This window comes from Aethina tumida, chromosome 2 (genome assembly GCF_024364675.1).
Source record: "Aethina tumida isolate Nest 87 chromosome 2, icAetTumi1.1, whole genome shotgun sequence".
Classification (NCBI taxonomy): Eukaryota; Metazoa; Arthropoda; class Insecta; order Coleoptera; family Nitidulidae; genus Aethina; species Aethina tumida.
Genome location: NC_065436.1, coordinates 460,957 through 480,185, shown reverse-complemented (window position 1 = coordinate 480,185; position 19,229 = coordinate 460,957). Strand labels below are relative to the sequence as shown.

The 19,229-nt window shown below is 34.0% G+C and overlaps 1 protein-coding gene across 4 annotated transcripts in view; it reads left to right on the top strand.

Moving 5' to 3' along the window:
• LOC109599301 (irregular chiasm C-roughest protein-like) overlaps nt 1–19,229 on the top strand; it is an 84,421-nt gene that overhangs the window by 46,688 nt on the left and 18,504 nt on the right. For all 4 annotated transcript variants that reach the window (XM_049963039.1, XM_049963041.1, XM_049963040.1 and 1 more), the window contains one exon: nt 8,989–9,032. The gene's annotated coding sequence lies outside the window, so the exon portion shown is untranslated. The remainder of the gene's footprint in view (nt 1–8,988; nt 9,033–19,229) is intronic.

The window sequence follows — 19,229 nt, the reverse complement described above, 5'->3', positions numbered from 1 at the left end:
TGGGCGAGTTCGGCGACATTTAAGAGGAGAAATTGCAGTTAGTTAAGTTGGTTTTTCGTTTTGAATAATTAGGTACGCGTACCGGGGGTGCGTGTTTTGTTTGCGTCCCTGTTTGCTGTTTACAGTTTGGCGTGCGAAGGGCGGAGATGTTGGGTGCCGACAATTCAATTGGCCCCGGCCCGCAGGCCCATATATTTAGGTTAGGCTAACAGGACCTCCTGATTTACTACCAACAAACCAGAGGTCTTCACTATATTTTCCAATGAACGGATTACGGATTGTATCGGGGATGCTAGACGCGAGATAATTTATCACCCGGGCGCATGTTAAATTATTTCGCGCTTGACAATTAGCCAATTCCGTGTGGGGTCGATAAAAAGTACATAAATAGTCGCGCACGTCACCACTGCACTTCCAATTTTTACCATGCCCCGAATAGTGGTGGTGGTGGTACATCAAGTGCATACAATTATTTTAATGGCAAACGATCAGCGTCAATTAAGCATAATGGGTGATTTTTCTCAGATACACCACCATTAGCAGGGACAAGAATCCGAAACACGGTAACGACATTAACCTTTGCGTAAATCGCGCTCTTTAACGGTGACAATGTTGATATGAGCACCTCGAAATGCAGGAAATGCACGGCCGGTTAATTGTTCGCCATTAAGCTGCCATAATACATGATCAAATATAATCGTCTCCTTCTTAGAACCGTCTCTAATTGGAGGCACGCAAAACACTCGGGATGTTGCCGCCATCATTCTTCTGGGACTGTCGTCGTTAATAAAACAATTTATGGGGTGGTACATTCGGAATGCGTCCTCCAGTTGGCAAACAAACGGAACGATCGGGTAATACCGCATCATGGACAACAACTGCAACAACAATTGACCCTCTATTATGGAGGCTAAGCCTTTTAAATACACACCGCGGTAATGTTTGGGAGATGTTAAATGGTCATCGGCGCCAAATGCAATGGCAAAATCAAACAAAACTTCTATTTTACGTTCGGTTATGTAAATTATCGCTCTATTCCCTCCTATGTTGGAGGGCCACGTGATAAATGTTGCCCAAATTCGATTTATTAGTTCTTTGTCACGGTTATTAAGTTATTTTCGCAATTAACAATCGATTTTTAATATTGTCGTTTCGGGTTTTATGATTATTCATGGCTCCCCGTTTATTTATTTTACAATTTAAATTTGAATATTTCATGACAGTTATTCAATAACGTTATATTGTTCATTTTCGCTACAGAATTTACCTTTTAAATATTAAATATGCTGGTGTTAATAATATTTTAATTTGTTTATTTCTGTACAAGATAAAACTCAACAGAAATTATCCAACATAAAACATTCAATAATATTTTATATTTTGTGATAAAATTTGCAATATTTTGTTAATATTAGATTCAGTTTTCAAAAAAAAACTACTTTTCAAAATTAAATATAATACATACACTAAAAATTTACACATTTGTAATGGTGGTTCTGTCCTCAAATATTTTTCAAAGTTTCTTGTAACATTAGTATTAATTCTGTTTTTAAATATTTTCCTTATACAAGGTGATCAAAATTTGGTAGCAAATCCAATAACGAAGAAAACTGTATCTTGAAGAAAATACAGCCCCTCAAATTTAGATTTAAAGTGTTTCAAATCAGTGTAATAAATTTTTTTCATAGCGATACAGTGGCGTAGATTTTGAAGGGTCCACTTTTCTTTTTTGCTCTATTTTATACGCCACTGAATATTTTTTGAAACTATTAAGCTTTTCGTATTCTTTGTACAATTTAGAAGTGAAAAGCATTCCTGATTAATTTTGATTAGCACAGCCGTTTTTGAGATATTTCAGTTTTAATATTATGTATATGTACAGTAATGGCCAAAAGTAGACTACAACATTGAATTAAAGAGTTGTGGCTAAAATATTTAACTTTTTAAAGAGTCGCCACAATAATGGGCGCCACCGTACGTATTTTTAAATGAAATAAATATTGCAAAATCTGTTTAATATTCCAATCTGCGATGACGCGGCGATGAATACAAAGCCCAACCCCGGAAAAAGGGGGCGAAGAATCATGCGTCGCCTAATTGGAGTCCAATATTTTTATGCGGCCGTCCGGAAATACACTTTAAAAATTAATTTCAAAGGTCGACCGCCGCATCCCGGAATCATATTTTATTCAGTTTTTTTTTTCTGCGGCCCTTTCGCAATTCGAAAAGCGGCACCTGACGTGAATAATGCCGGAGACGGAATCTTTAATCCTCTCCGGTCCCCGCATTGTTTTTGTGCCGCGTTGCATATGTGATCGCGGATTATATTGAAATTTGTACACTTGAACGTCGGGGATTTCGGATGAGTTCAATCTAAAATGTAAAGCGTGTCGGCGTTTTTGCGTACGAGAAAATGTAATTACTCCGTTCGGATTGCGACTGCGACTGCGGTTACTTTTTATAATCTCACTCGTTAGTTTAAATGTTAGATTGGTAATTAACGTTTGCACTTTATCTCTTTCAGACAGTGCAAATTTGTGAATTACACTTTGTTTCCTCGTCTTAGTATTCACCAGTTGTCCATAATTAAAACGGGGCACTCTATTTTTGTGGCGGTGAATTTATTTCAACCCGGTTATGAGAAAAAATTAACCCCGAACCGGAGCCGGGTCCGGGCAAAAACTTTTCCCTCGGTCGGTGTTAATTGAATTAAATTATTTACTTTTTACTTCAACTTGCTTCGATTTTGAGATCTTAAAACTTTTCAATGGACGGATTGTTTAATATTAATACTCTAATTGAAACTCAATCGATTCGTTTCAATTTTATTATTGGATTTGATCGTGGACGTAAATTTCGTGGGCTGTATTTTCTTAAATTTATAAGTCACATACTGAATTACCCAAACGTACCATTATCGTTTGATAAATCAATAACCGTTTTCCAATCTACAAACAACGAATGTCGCAGTTTTGTTAGTATTGTGGTAATAAATCAAACTTTACATACACTGTATCAACTTTTCTGTTTAACAACACCGAAACTCTCTCTCCGTATTTTGTTTATTTTCCTTATTGATCACTTACTCCGATATATATGTAATATATAATGTAACATGAAAGTTGCAAATTGTATCGATTTAATTCGTGATCAAAAAAGGAATATCAAACAAAGTGTGCGTCTGTAAACGACGCCCGGATAAATCCGGCAAAATTTGTATGTTTAATTATCCGTTGGCGTAGCTACATGTTTCTTTATCGAATCTGCATATTTTATTTCGTGTTTTGCGTTTGGAAACGGACAAGATATAATTCCATTTCGTTCCGAGTTTCGGTTTACATCGTTATCGGTATCGTTAATGACGAAATTAAAATCAGTTTTTTTGGACTAACTCGACGTGAATTCGGCGGATTTTGTTTCTTTTACATTAAATATGTATGATGTAAAACAACGTATTTACCGAAATAATAAAAGGGGAAAATAACAAGGTTCAACGTTTCAGACACAACATAATAGGAACAATAATTAACTGGAAGTGGTGTAATTAGACTGAAATTGACTCGGAACGTAATTTAAATCAAACATTTACTTCTATTTAACTATTGGATATCAAAATATTTAAATACATGTTACAAATACCATCTCAGAAATTAGTTTCTGATACTTTTTTTTGGTTGTCAAATAATCTCTTCGAATGAAATAAAAGCTAACGTTTGTCTTAAGACAGTTATAGAATTTGAAACATCGTATTTCGTAAACAACAGTAGATTTTTTAATTGATCCTAAACAGCTGAATAGTAACCTTATCGGTTTGATTTAAAACGTATAATGGCCACAGTTAATTCGAAGAGACATATTGATCTAATCGGCTATAATTAAAATGGTTATAAAATCACCTACGAGTGAGGCAATTAAAAAATTTAATATTTAACCTGAAGCGATTAAAGATAGGCGGTTTTTAATTAAAAGTCCACACTAACAAACAAAATAAAGCAACGAAAAAGCTCGTCGAGTGTGTGATTTTATTTTAGGGACGCACGATAAAAAAATAAAAACAATCTATTTATGTTCGGAAAGAATGTTGACTCAGTGAATTTATAGTACCGTTAGAGTGGGATTGACAAATATAAATAGAGGCTTTTGCAAAAGGTGCACCCGTTGATTTTTTATTCGGCCAAACTTCCATAATCTTGTTTAAAAATTTCCTTTCAGTTATGACGGTTTAACAAGTTTCCCTTATACAAGCTTATCGTGAAACTTTTAGAAAAATCTTTATCCTATATTCAATAATGTGATGCCTTTCGGGCCGAACTTTTCGGCGGAAAACTTTGTAAATCAGTTCCTGATTAATATAAACGTAGCATCCGGAAAGTCCCAAAGTAAACAGCCACATTATAATAAAGTTCAATCGCCGCCCCTTTTTCCGCAGTCTTTCTCCCGACTTCAATCAAATTAATCCGAATTTCCTCCGTTTAAATGAAAGAAACAGCGGCGTAAATTAAATAACTTGATAAACGGCGAATATTTGTGTGGTTTAAATACTTTTGAAAACGGAATAAAACACATACACGCGCATAAATTATTACTTTATTAGCGAGTGTAAAGTTTCGCGGTGTGAAATAGTGGCAAAGTTTATATTAATGCGGTGCATAAAACTTTCCTGATATATTTTATTTAGTTTAGTGGCAATTTAGACGGAACTTTAAATTATGTCTAAATGCGGGGAAAGTTTAAAACCTAATGGTTCTTTGTGCTTATAATTTCAGTCGGAATTTAACTGTCTCACCTGGAGCTAAAATGTGCTTTTGTTCATCATTTCCGTGAGTTAACAACTAAAACACTGTTTTTAATATAATTCCACAAATAAATTGATACGATTATTGGATCTTCATTATCCTAACGTAATTACGGTCACGATTCCTTTGTGGGCACCGAAAATTAGAATAAATTACTTGATCCGTACATTCTTTTCGTCTAATAACGTGTTTATTTCTGCCCATTACAGCATCAAGATTTTATTTTACACCTGTCTTAGTTCTAAGCAACATTTCAAAAACAATTCGTCCGAAATAAACGTGCGCACCCACGTGTGTTTAGCAGCAAAACGTTTCCGGGTACGTTTTAAAATTTATTCAGAGGCTCTCGGTTCGTTTTCGCAGTCCGTAAATATATTCGGGATTAAATTGGTTTCTGGTATTTTCTCGCGGCGCCGCCGCCACATCTTGAAACCTGAACAATGAAAGTCCCCCCTTAGGTAAATCGGGGTTTGCCATTAAAGAATTTCCACCCCTACTTTGCGTTTGAGAGTGTGGATTTTATCATTTGCCTTTTGCTAATTTAGTTGTGTTAATATTCTAATGGAATTTGGATTCTGAAGGTTTCTATTTCCTGAAATAAATTAAATTTTCGACCGCGTCAACTTTTCTCGGATAACCGCCACATAAGGGACGGGAATAAACAGTTTAATTAAATTTTACGATTAGACGAGCTGCGAAACAATTTCATTCTATTTGCAACTTTTCGAGTTAATTATTGGTCCTAATATGTTCTGTCTGAAGTGTTCGTTCGACCTTGTCTGTTTTCCATTCTAAGTGGTTATTTGACAGACATGTTCTCACCACATAATCTTGAAAAAAGTATCAGAAACTATTCTCTGAGATGATATTTCAAATGAAATATGTCCATTCTAAGACACTATTTGACTGAATTCAATATCAGACCAAGACTTAATATATTTTTTACTGAATAAAAAACTTACATAATTAATAATTTGTGCAGATCAGTTTAATTATAACAGATTATTCTACTTAATACCTGAGTTTTTTGTATTTTGTTGAAACACCATTTGGTTTTTTGTAAACTATTAAAAATAATGCTTTTGATTAATTTATTATGAACAGTTAGGTTGATGAATTTTTTTATGTGCTGTCTACAAACCTTCATAATAACTAAAAGCTTTTTTGCAGCTCAGTTTAATTACAACACATTAATCCACTTAATACCCAAATCATTTAAAATTCAGTAGTTTTTTCGTCATAAATTGGTTGGAAAGTCGACTTGCACGTCGCCGACGAATAAATATTATGCACGGCCAGCAGGAAAAATGCAGCTAACGTCTTCCCTTTGTCTTGGCCGTTTCATTTTCGAAATTTTACTGCACCGCCTAATCCGTGCTGACTCGGCATTATCGGCGAATTAGTTTTCGGGGCATAATTTCGGGAAACATTTCCAAATTTAATTCGGCGAGGAAATGCCGTGGCCTTATCGAGTGTAAACAGCGACGGGAATTCGATGGTTGGGACGAAATGAACTGTAAAAACTGCACCGATCCGATTCGACTTGACTTCACAGTTGCCAGTCATCATTTCCCAATTTTAATTTCTCGCAATGGATTTTTACCCATTTGCATTTGGCCGATTATACGGCTAATTTACTGCGATATTTGTATCGCATTGAATCACTGAGCCGAAAAACACAAAAGCTGAAGCTAAACAGCTAATTAATTAAACCGCCGTTCCCGGACGTAAATATTAAAGTGGCATGTAAAGTTTAACGAGTCCGATAAAATACGTTATCGGAATCACTTGGTTGGTAATCATACTAAATTGTTAATATCGCATGTCGTTTTAAAGTCCGGTCTTCCCAGGCAAATCGTTTATGGATGGCCACAAATATTGGGCCGCATAGATAACGATATTCATCCATACATGTAAATTACTGTTTAACCTAATTAAGCGGATATTTCTAAATTAGCGGCGCAGTCTGGCCTCAAAAAACCATAATGTATGCATTAGTTAATTAATTTTGTAATTGCGGCCTGCACCACAACCAACAAATTAATTAAATATTGTTGCAACAAACAAAATCTCTGTGTTTTCTTGTTGTTATTGTTGTTGTTGTTGTTGTTGTTATTGATTGATTTGGTGGAACGCCGTGAATGTCGAGCACTTGAAAAGTAGGTGAATATATAACCGTATCCAGAACGATTTGAACAAAGGAATGATATATGGCAATATTGATTGTACGTTGAAGTGGAAGGACTATTGTAAGGAAAATTCCCCTCGATCATTAATCATTTATTTATATGTATAATTCAAGATTAGCGAAAGTTTGGAGTTTTAATTTATGAGTATTTAAGTTTCCTGAGTATCGTAATTAAGCTCATTGATCGCCATGGGAAAACTTTCTTTGTGGCTTTTTATTGGGAACGTTCAAAGGATCCATAATTTGATATTAATTAAAGCTGCATGCTTTATAAATTCCTCAAATCGAATCTCAATTCTTAAACCTTTTCTTATGTAAAAATATCAGTTTCATTAATTTTTGGTTTTATATTCATAAATTTTCAGTAATATTTCTTCTTTTTTGTTTTTTTTTTTCATATTTTCTAGAAATATTTAACTACATTTTCATGAGATATTACTATTTTTTTATGTAATTTTTTTAGTTTCATCTTTATAAATTTTTAATAACATTAAAGATTTTCTTTAATTTATATTTTTTTACATATTTTCTAGATATATTTTGAAGAAAAATATAGTTTCATGAGATATTACTATTTTTTCTTATATAAAAATATCAGTTTTTTTAATTTTTTGGTTTTATCTTTATAATTTTTCAGTAACATTAAGGTTTTTCTTTATTTTTTGTTTTTTTTTTTTCATATTTTTTATAAATATTTTGAATAAAAATGTAATTTTAAAATTCTCATGAAATATTACTATTTTTTCTTATGTAAAAACTTCAGTTTTTTTTATTTTTTGGATTCACCTTTATAAATTTTCAGTAGAACTAAAGAGTTTCTTCAATTTTTGTTTTTCTCCATATTTTCAAGAAATATTTTGAAGAAAAATGTTAATTTGTTTTAATTTATGAGTACTGAGTTTCCTGAGTATCGTAATTAACCTCATTGATCGCCATAAGAAAACTTTCTTTGTGGCTTTTTATTGGGTTCGTTCAAAGGATCCATAATTTGATATTAATTAAAGCCGCATGCTTTATTAATTCCTCAAATCGAATCAATCAGTTATTTAAATAATTCAGGGTGCACTAAAATATTCATCGGGTTGTTGAAGGATGATCATTAAATTTTTATTAAGCTTTGTGGGCAAATTAATATTCACTTCAGCCATACTTAAACTTGTAAAATTAAATACGCGTCAGTAAAAGAAAAATTAAATAAATATCATCAACTCGCCGGTGGGTCCAAGTTTCTAAAAGTTGGCAAATTAAGCTCCCCATCAATTATTTACAGGAAAACTGTGTTGAGCCCTTTTTTGGTATTAACGTGCATCAACGAAGTTTTGCCTTATGAGATTTCCATTATAAAACGTTGCAATATTAGATGGAAAGCTTTCACCAAACTGATGGAAAACGTTGAATTAAAATACAGTCATTTCTTTTACTAATATCGGTACGTACACACGACGGTGAAAGGCGGACGTAAGTTTTTGCGGGAAAATAACGTTCCTGCGATCCATAGAAATTCGAAAATCGATAAGAACCGCAACAAAAGTACGCGACGATAAAAAGTAGAAAGGCGAGAAATTGCTGGCAATAAAGTGTGAGTAAAAAAGTGGTGGGTTACGATTGAGGTTGGTGAATTTAAAAATTTTCCATCACATAATTATGCGTCCATCCCTGAATTAATACAAATAGGACTGGCCGGTAAATGGACAGATATTATGGGTAGTAATTGACAGCGGTGTCCATTAGGATATTACAGGACACGGTGAGGCTAATTGAAAGCCGATTTCATCGGGTCCTTTGACAGTTTCAACTTTATAGATGGTCAGATATTCCATAATGATGCGAACTGTCTCTTTGTAAATTGTGCCCCAAAATCGCACACACAAACGATCCCCCTATTCAGTCCATTCTGTGTGTGAGTGTGTCCAAAGAAACAAAAGGGGATTACATCAAATTTGAGCGCATCAAAAGCCGTTCGAATTTTTGTTTCAGTAACTAACCGTAAGCACTTTGTTCCAGGAATGATCCCGATGCGGAAGAGGCTCTCCTTGTAAAAACAGCCGGTGAGTGTTTGTGCAGCAAAAAGTGTCCGCTCCTTGAAACAGCAACGTTAAAATTACCCCCCGAGCACGGACATTTTTCACCCAATTAGACCGAGTATAAATGCCGTCTCGTAATGAAAAAAAATTGCCATCGGAATTTAATAAAAATCCCCTCCGGGACTGAATCACCTACGTTGGCGCGAAATTAATAAATCGATATTTCAATCTTTCGCCTTTTTGTTTCTGTCTTTTTGCAGCGCGACGACGATAACGCGAAATAAAATTAAATTAAGCATATCATCTAGAATGTCACAACTTTTAAAGGTCACGGATCTCGTTCCGTCTTGATGGATAACCGAGTCGAACACTTATTTTCTTGAGAGCAATTATCGTGCGCCAAAGAAAAACATTCCGTCTTACCGGGAAAAGCGAGTAATTATATGAATTTATTAAGGAAAAGTGTTTCCGATTTTGCCTTTTGCTTCTCTTCTCAGTTGAAAACAAACTAGGTGTTGCTGAAGTTGCTCTTTTAATTATTTTCAACAAAAATTTAGTTTACAATTTTCATTATTCAATCAAGTTTCTCTTTAATTTATCCTTTTTTCCATATTTTTTTTAGAAATATTTTGAAGATAAATATGGTTTAAGATTTTCAGTAGTTTTTTCTTTTTTTCTTCGTGTAATTTGTTTTTATTTTTATATATATATTTAATACAATTAAAATTTTTCTTTAACTTATTTTTTTATATTATCCTAAAAATATTTTGAAGAAACAAGTTGGTTCAAATATTAGTTTTTTTAATACTTCATATCTATCTTTATTTATAAATTTAACAAAAATTTTTCTTTAATTTTTGTTGCTTTTTTTTTTCAAATTTTTATAAAAGTATTTTGAGAAAAATGTAGCTTCAGATTTTTTTTTAATTTTTTGGTTTTATACTTAAAAATTCTTCGAAGAAAAATGTTGTTTAACAATTTCATTAATTTTATATTTTTTTTCTTATATAAAAATATCAAATTTTTAATTTTTTTACTTTATCTTTATAAATATGTGATAAAATTAATGTTTTTGATTAATTTTTGTTTTATTTTTTCATATTTTGTAGAAATATTTTGAAGAAAAATGTAGTTCAAGATTTTTATGAGATACTACTAGTTTTTCTTACGTAAAAATATCATTTTTTTAATTTTTTACTTAAAAATATTCAGTAAATAAATAGTTTAATATAAAATGTTGAAGAATTTCATGAGATATTACTTTTTTTCTTATGTAAAAATATCAATTTTTTTAATTTTTAATATCTTATCTTTATAAAATTAAAGTTTTTGATTAATTTTGGTTTTATTTTTTGTTTTTTTTTTCATATTTTCTAGAAATATTTTGAAGAAAAATGTAGTTTAAAACTTTTATTAGTTTTTTCTCATATAAAAATATCAGTTTTTTTTTTTTAATTTTTTGGTTTTATTTTTATATTTTACAAAAATATTTTGAAGGAAAATATTGAAGAATTTGAAAGTTTGACATAAAAGTCATAAATTTTTAATTTGAGTCTTTAATTTGCAACAAATTTAATGTGTTATTTTTTGTTTATCCTGATTTTTTTAAAGAAAAGATTAAAAATATTTATTTAATGTATTTTTATCGTTTTTTTCCTTTAATATAAAAGTAAAATTTATTAAAATAATTATTAATAATTATATTTTCTTTAAACCTTTTGAAAAAAAAAATAAAAGTTAATTGTCAGAAATTGTACTAAATGAAGATAAAATAAAAATCAAAATATTAAATTTAAGCCGTCTGGTCCAGACCGGATATTTTTTAATTGGACCGAAAACCCCTGTTTGACATTCACTTTGGCGTGTGTACGTGTGGGCGGCAGTTTGCGCGGCGGCATTTATAAATTGTTAAAGTGAAAATGCAAATAACTCCGGGGAAAAAAGGGGCGCGGGACCGTAAAACAAAAAAAAAAATATAAGTACATCTTAAAACTTTTAATGCCGTTCTTAAGCCAATGGGGCTCGGTTAATGATTTAAATTTTAATACATCATAGTGGGGGCCGGCGTGTACAGGGACGTACGTGCCACGGCTTAGCTCTGTCTCGGGGGACGGACCGGAAATTGTGTGAGTTATTATGCCGGGCGGCCGCCGCACGGTGTTCGCTACCCACCGCCGAAAACGGGGGCTGGGGAGAATTGCCATTGTTACAATGTCAGCTTGTTCTGACACTGTATAGTCGGCGCCAAGATGAAGCCGCCTCCTTCTCCTCCTCCTCCTCCTCCACTTCGTCCGCTTCTTCGCATATACCTGCGAATTCATTTTTTTATTGATCGATAAACTGTTTTTTTTTTTCGTTTCGCCCCGACGTCCGCGGCGCGTGTATTTTATTTATATTTGTTTGAACACACACTATTCCCTGGAAAGCTGTTTGAATCGATTTTGCCGCATAAAAACGGGGGGGTAGATTAGCCCTCCCCGGATTCAAGGCCTCACTTCTACGCTCGCCTGGCGCCGAAAATTTACGTACCGCCGACGCACCAACATTCCTATTTTATTGCAAATAACTGCATTTTTTAAAACAACAACCGGAAATTGGGTTGTTCCGGGGGCACCATTAAATTTAATGAAAATAGATTTCCGTGCGAGCACAAAGACGATATATTATCTCAACATTTTCCGATTTATGGAAAGATGTTTTGTTTCGCTCGTGCTTTCTTTAAATGCGGCCCCATTCGAGGGCACTACACGTCTGAAAGCGTTTTTACATCCATCCGAATGTTCCCCACAAAAACCTCGCCTTGTTTCCTAATTTGAAAGAGTCTGATGACGGAGGGAATTAGGTCGTGGAGGCATGAACGGCTTCAACGACAAGCCATATTTAATAAAGCCGTTTCCCGGTGTAACATACTATCGGGGCACAAATTTAATCAAAACCTGAGCCGGCTTTAATAATGTTACTTTAAGAGATATCACAATTTTTCTTCGCTACAAACAAAGAAACTAACCAACTAAATTAGAAAGAGCGACACGAACGCAAAACTATTTTAATAAAATGCCCTTAATAGTCGCTACATTCGAAATTCGTCGCACGAAAAGAATCGGCACGGGGTAAATTAAAGCGACCGAATCTGCATACGCCATTAAAATGTGTCCCGTGCAACCGCGTTATAGTTTTGCTTAAACCGGATCTCCGTGAACGGTTCCCCGAGGTTCCATTTGGACATGTGTCGAGACTCGTGTCGGCCCTCCAAGGACCCGGGATCTACGATTCTGTGGATCAGCGACTTACATCCTCGCCGTTTTGTTTCGCTGAATACGAATAAAATCCCACCTCGGCTCTCAAATGTGTTAAGGAACAGATATTCTCGTTAAGTTATTTTCCCGGCTTGAGTTGGCTGAATAGAAATTAGGATTTTCAATAACTCTTCAGTCGAACGAGTGGTAAAAACTTGTTCAACAGTTACGGGTAAATTTGGCGACTAGAAAAAGTAAACAGGGCTTGGAACAATGCAAACAAAGTTTAACGATCCGGGGTTATTAACGTCTAAAGGTCTTTTACGAGTTCATTTAATTTATGAAACATTTAAAGCCTGGCCGGCTTCCATCCGGCTGCGGTGGCTTGTCATATCAAAATTATTCAGGGCCCTTTTAATATTGCAGTTTCTAATTTGGTCCTTGACGATGTTTTAATATGAAATTAAAACGAAGGCCGCACAACTCGAGCCAAGATGAAAGAGAGACGTCAAAGAGACCGATTGTCTTTTTCACTTAACAAAATACCACATTCCAATTTGCAGAACAAACATAATAAAGGACTCGGAAAAGTTTGCCGAGCGCATTTTGGAATGGCAGATGGATAAGTAGAGGAACTGGTGGACAAGTTTTGTTTGATTTCGTGGATAAACAACCAACGCAAACAAATTCGACAGAGCCAATGACAGAGAAACTATTCCACAAAAGCAGGAAAGATTGCCAGGTAATGTGTGCTCTTAGTTTTGGGCCCTGCCAAATCGATACTGTTTAGAATTCCACGAGAGAATGGCTCTATCGTCCCATCTTTAATTCAGTCTCCGTTAGACGGCTAGATTACAGGACCGGGCTCCTTCTTATACAATATTACTTGTCAAAACCGTTTTCATTAAGGAAATGGCGACACTCTTATCGTCCCCGGCTCATCCACTTCGATATTCTAATTAAAAATTTATTGTGAACGGATCACTACTTTTTATTTTTACGTTTTAATTCGAATAAAAACATCAATTCTTTTAAATTCCCTCCTTTTATCCTGTAAAAATATCAGTTTTTATTTAGTTTTTTGATTTAATTGTTATAAATATTTTGTAAAATCAAAGTTTTCTTTAATTTTTCATTTTTCTTTTTCATATTTTCTATAAATATTTTAAAGAAAATTGTAGATTCACTTTTAGATTAATTGTTTTTGGTTTTATTTTTATAAATATTTGATAAAATTAAAGATTTCATTAATCTTTCTTTTTCCTATTTCATACTTTCTATAAATATTTTAAAGAAAATTCAATTTTAGATTAGTTTTTACTTTGTACTTAAGTAAAAATATCAATTTTTTATTGTATTTTATATAAGTATTTTTAAGAAAAATATTGTTTAAGGATCACTAATTATTTTAAGTTTTAATCCGAATAATTTGTTTATTAATTCCACATAAATTTAGGTTGCAGCCAAGGGAAAAAGGACAAGAACTTTAATTAAACTCCTTTACGGATGAGAGGGTATCTTTTGTTCTAATTATGATATTTTTATTCAATTAGGCCCCAGTTAAATGTTAATGAGTGTTGGAAAATGTTTTAGACACTTTTAAAGTTTGAAGCATTTTAATTATGTTTGAAAAACTGATTTGGCTAAGTTTATAACGGATACTTTGCTTAATTTTATGGAAACGCTGAGGAGTTTAAGGCTTTTTATTGCCCCGACACGCTCTTCCTGCCCCACTAAATTATTTATTTCGTGCTGTTGTCAATAGCTTCATAAGGAAATATAGAAAGCTTTCCCACAACGTAATAATAAATATAATTTCTTAACGTAGCCATAAACAAACATTTAAAAATTATCTGTGATTAACATTTTAATTACAATGTATCCGCTTAGGACCGTAAATATTTAACTGCCTATTACAATTTTGTTTACGACCCGAATGTCAGTTTCGTTTCCCTTTGTAGCTAATAGACAAACGACGCGAACAACTAAAGCAACACAATTTTGCATGCGTGAGGTCCGACGAAACGTCGACCCGCTTCTATTTCAGTTTTCAGCTCGCACGTTTCCCGTTCGTATTCCCCGTTTGATTTTTCATTAAAAGGCATAGAATTTATCCCGGTACACATAAACCGTACGTCCCCCCAGAAATGTTTATCCCAAAGACATATAATCCTCTGGCAACGATGTCCTTAATATATCTTTATCCCGAAATAAAAAGACAGAGCGAGGCGAAATCTTCGAGAGACCCTTCAGAAATGCCAAAAGCTTTGCACAAACTATTTGTCGGAACATTTCATTGGTTGTAAGCCGGATTCCTAACTCATGTACGGGATATTGACTTTTTGTTAATAAAAAATGCCGCCGCCGCCGCCGCCGCCGCAGCCGCCTCCATCACCACTGTCAAATCATAGCTTTATTGAAAGGGGTTTTTGTTCGGTTCATGTTTAACATTTTACGTTGGGACGGGACGAAACATTTATGTTAGTTACATAATTTGTTCGTAAAAGTCCTGTAATGACACACAACAATAATATTCAGCGTTTTACAACTGTAAATAATTGCTGTGTGTTCTAGATTAAGATTTTGTAATTAACTTTTTAGTGCACAAAACAAATAACATCCTTATAAGGCGAGGTAATTTAACATAGAATTTACCTTCACGAGAAAAGTAAGCCATTATTCAGCCAGTTTAATCTTGAGGTTGATGATTTGTGTTGTGTTATTTGTGTAATTTTTGCCTTACGCATAATAATCAACTAGGAAATTAATTAAGGCGCGTTTTGTGCTGACGCATTTCAGCTTTTACATATTTATATATTAATAAACCGAAAGGCATGTAGGAACACGGAGGAATACATAATGATTTCAGGGGGAACATACAATGCTGTTTTTGTATTCATTTTTATCCGACTCAAGAAATTGTAAATTTACGCGTGTAACGATTGATTTTTTTCAAGGGGGAACGAATTTAAACGTTCCCTTAACTTAATTACTCAGCTAAAAATGGATTTTAAGATAATGGGGCATTAATCATGTTAAGATAATCCTTAGTATTATTTCGGGATGATCCTAAGAATAAGGACGTCAATGGAAAATCAAGAAACACAATAATTATAAACGTTTCATAAGCAGGCTCAGAAATGTGAAAAGGGGAGTGAAAAATGAAGCCATACGAACGTATCCTTTCCAGCATAACATTTTTAGTTGAATAGAAGAAAGTTTGTGTGCGCCGTAAAATACGGAAACTTGTTATGGAACTCCTGGAAAATAAAGCAAACGACTTTTCAGTCGGCACATTTTAAAATTCCGGGAGCACATAAATATTATTAGCGCTCGCGCAACATACTGGAATCAATACGGAAGTCCTTCCGGCTTAAGAGCCATACAGTAGATAATTTTTTTATTTAGGTTAAGGTGCTAATATCCTGAAGCCCGAAACTATTACTAGTGTAAGACGTTGCTGTAGAGAAAAGAAGGAATTCGTTCTTTTGCTTAGTCATCGCTATTAGATTATTTATCAACGGCATACAGACCAACATCCGTAATACATTCCGAGATATCTGGGGCATTGATAAACGTAAATCCTTTAAAAAGCCTTTCCGATAAAAAGAAAAGTAAATGGTATATAGTACATTTAACAAAAGGAAGCATTTTCAATAAAATCTGTTTGATAATAACGATACATTTCCCACTGAGTTGCTTTCTTGTAATGTATGCCTCGCCGATAACAAAGACACGTTATAGATTGTTTGTTTTATGCTCCGAGGACTGGAATTTTTCGAGAGAACCTTTGACGATTGGACGCGCACGGATTTATTTATACATTTAGTTTCGGTCATTTCAACAAAGGACCCTCCATCAAATTCAATTATGCTTAATCTGATCAACAGATTCAAATTTAAGCAGCCATCACAAAAAATCCCATAAAGAATCAAGATGATTCTTTATGGCATCAATTGTGAAATTTGAAACAAAGTCATTACAATGTTTCGGTGCCCTCCGTTAAATTTAATGACATGATATATTTAATGGCCTGTCGTGGAAACGTGGGACATTTTATTACCAAAACTTTCTCACGGAAAGTATTAAAACTGGACCATTATTAGTCCTTTTATCATTAACTAGCAAAAATTTATAAGGTCCTGCAATACATCAGGAACCTTTCACTAACATAAAAACGTTAAGGAAAACTATAACAGTCATATAAGTCTTGGGTTATTGGCGGGGCTGTAATTTTTGCCGGATTTATGGCTAAAGCAACTTTGGGCCATTTTCAAAACCGCTCTAAAATCTTATTGTTGCAATTGATTTATTTTAGAACCGGGGGGGGGGGGCAAATCCAGCTATTTATGGTTTTATTTTAGAGGAATTACAACCTTTAACACATTGTTATAAACTGCTACAAACTGCTGATATTTGTGTCAGGCTTTATTGTCACGATAATTAAACCTGTCACTTATTAATGATATATATCTAACTGTACTAAATAAATCCATTACAAATATCCATGTATGGATAACGTCATTTTTCTTGACAACTTAAAGAGAGTTCCATGAAATGTAATTGGCAATATAAATCAATGCACAACATCAGAATCCAGGTCGGCCCTATTACCTTTAATTTATATTCCGGATACCGTGGAGGAAGATATTGAAGTGGATTTGTTTATCCACGAGCTTTAATACTTTTTCGATACATAATTTAATATCATTTACTATGTCGTATATAAAGTAATTTGGGCGTGGGGGCGTGGACGATCGATAAATGTGTCTTAAAACACAAATAAGTAAAGTTTACGACAATCAACCGTCGTAATCCGACAACGTAATAACGGTTACCGGCTTTGGGAGTCAATCAAATTCGGTTGAAGCCTAAAATATTGTTTTTATGTTGTATCTTGTCCAGTATTAAACCCGTGTCTGGTAAATTTATTCAGAAGCCCCAATTTCGTTTCCATGTAGATTTACTTTATCCTGTTAATTTGATAGTTCCAAATAGAGCCCGGTTAGTTTGTTGAATGTATAATTTAACGGTCTTTTCTCCCTCATTTAAATGGAAAGTCCGGCTACAATGGGAACGCTTGGAATTGCTAAAGACCTTCTCCAATATACTTTTTATTATTGATCTGAGTGTGCACACATGCTGTACCTAAATTTAATAATAAATTATTAATATTTGCAACGTATAGACGTAAACAACTCCATCATTTAAAATCGAAAAACGTCACGGGGATGATGCATTGCGACGGATTAAATTGGAAACGTCGATGAGCCCAAGATTAGTTCCGCACCTCGAGGGAGAGTTCCGGTATAATTCGGCTGTATCCATATTTAAGTCACGTTTAGAGAAAAATAACGATTGATAACACAAAGGCGAATTGGCCTATCTTTATGAAGCCATAAAAAAAGGAAACGACATCTCCAGCAGGAATGAATAAAATATTAGCCGGAACAAGCAGGTCAACGAGTCTAACAGTTAAATTTCCTTTTCGATCGTAAATTTAATACACACGGCGAATATTAACAACCGGGGAGAAAACCTTCTTACAACCAAATCAGGCCCCGGCGTGGTTGATTGATTGGCCGTCGAGTCCTGTTGTTCTTTCCATTATACCTACAGAGGATAATTACTAACTGATATTTCGTGGATTGATGTCTTTAAATCGATTCTTTTGATGTTCAGGAATTCCAGCCTGAGACTGCATTCGATAAAAGTTTAATCTCGTCCCGGGGCCTCATGAAATTACATAATTGCAACGACTGGAGAGGATAAAGGGACACTGCGGACCCGAGGTTATTTTTAGTTTTGGTATTGGAAGGATGTAATATTAAAGAATAGGTCCGTCCTTTATAGGGGATCACCAATTTAAGAACGTTCTTTATTTGTTTGCCGCACGGGGAAACCAAGAGCATTTCTTCCCCGGGATTGGATTCTTTATGCTTAATGCACTCTGTTTTCTTTTGTTATCGTTACCTGGACGTTTCTATTTGAATTTTATATTATGAATAAATAAGGCACTCGTACGTTTGTTGAATCTGATATCTTACTTTTTGTTTTTTTTTTTTCTTTGCTCTACTTCGATATTGATGGAGGCTTCTGTAGTGCAACTTTATTTTTAGTTTTTGCCCCTTTGTTCTAAGGATTGAAAAGCACATCTTAAATAATTAGATAAAAATCCTTCGAAGCTTCGTTTAATAATGACGCTTGCACGCTTCGTTCTTTGTATGTTTTACCTTCTGGAACAATTTAATAATACCTCCAATAAGAAATTCCAATCTTTCGAAATATTCCATGTAGATTCGACGAGGGACTAATGATATTTCTGTTGTCATTAGACGGAGAAAAACCCTAAGAATTTATAATTGCGTATCGAAATCTAAAAAAATGTGTTATTACAGCAGCACTTTGGTTGACATAAAAACTATAACCCCAAGCACGGTGTATTATTAACATAATTAAGATAATGACAAAACTTAATAATGGGTTAATCTGAGGAGCCCCCCAATAATTAGTCAGGAATTGTTTTATTTCTTCACAGATAAAAATCTTCATAACAGTACTTAATACGTATAGTTAAGGTTTTTTGTCGTTCATTAGTTGATCCTAAGACGGCAATAAAATAATTATATCAAGTCCAGATTGACAAATCAATCCTGATGGTTATCTACGTTAGTTATGTTAATTGATTTGATGGTAAACGTCCACCAGGAAGTGGTCCCTTCTAAAAAATAGTCAGACATTTCCGGCGTGGGCAATTACTATACACAGGGAACATCCGATGGAATACCGCAAAAACATTTTCGATTAAACATAATTGGTGCATTTTCCTAGTTTATTTTTCATTATGAACGTGCACGTGTCCCCGAGGCGCGAATTTTTTCCGCCACCATAAATATTCGTCGTCCAAACTGAATATTTTTATTGTGGCAATTAGACTCCCAGGTGCATTCGGAAACCAATTCGGTTTTTATTAATTGAAAGCCGC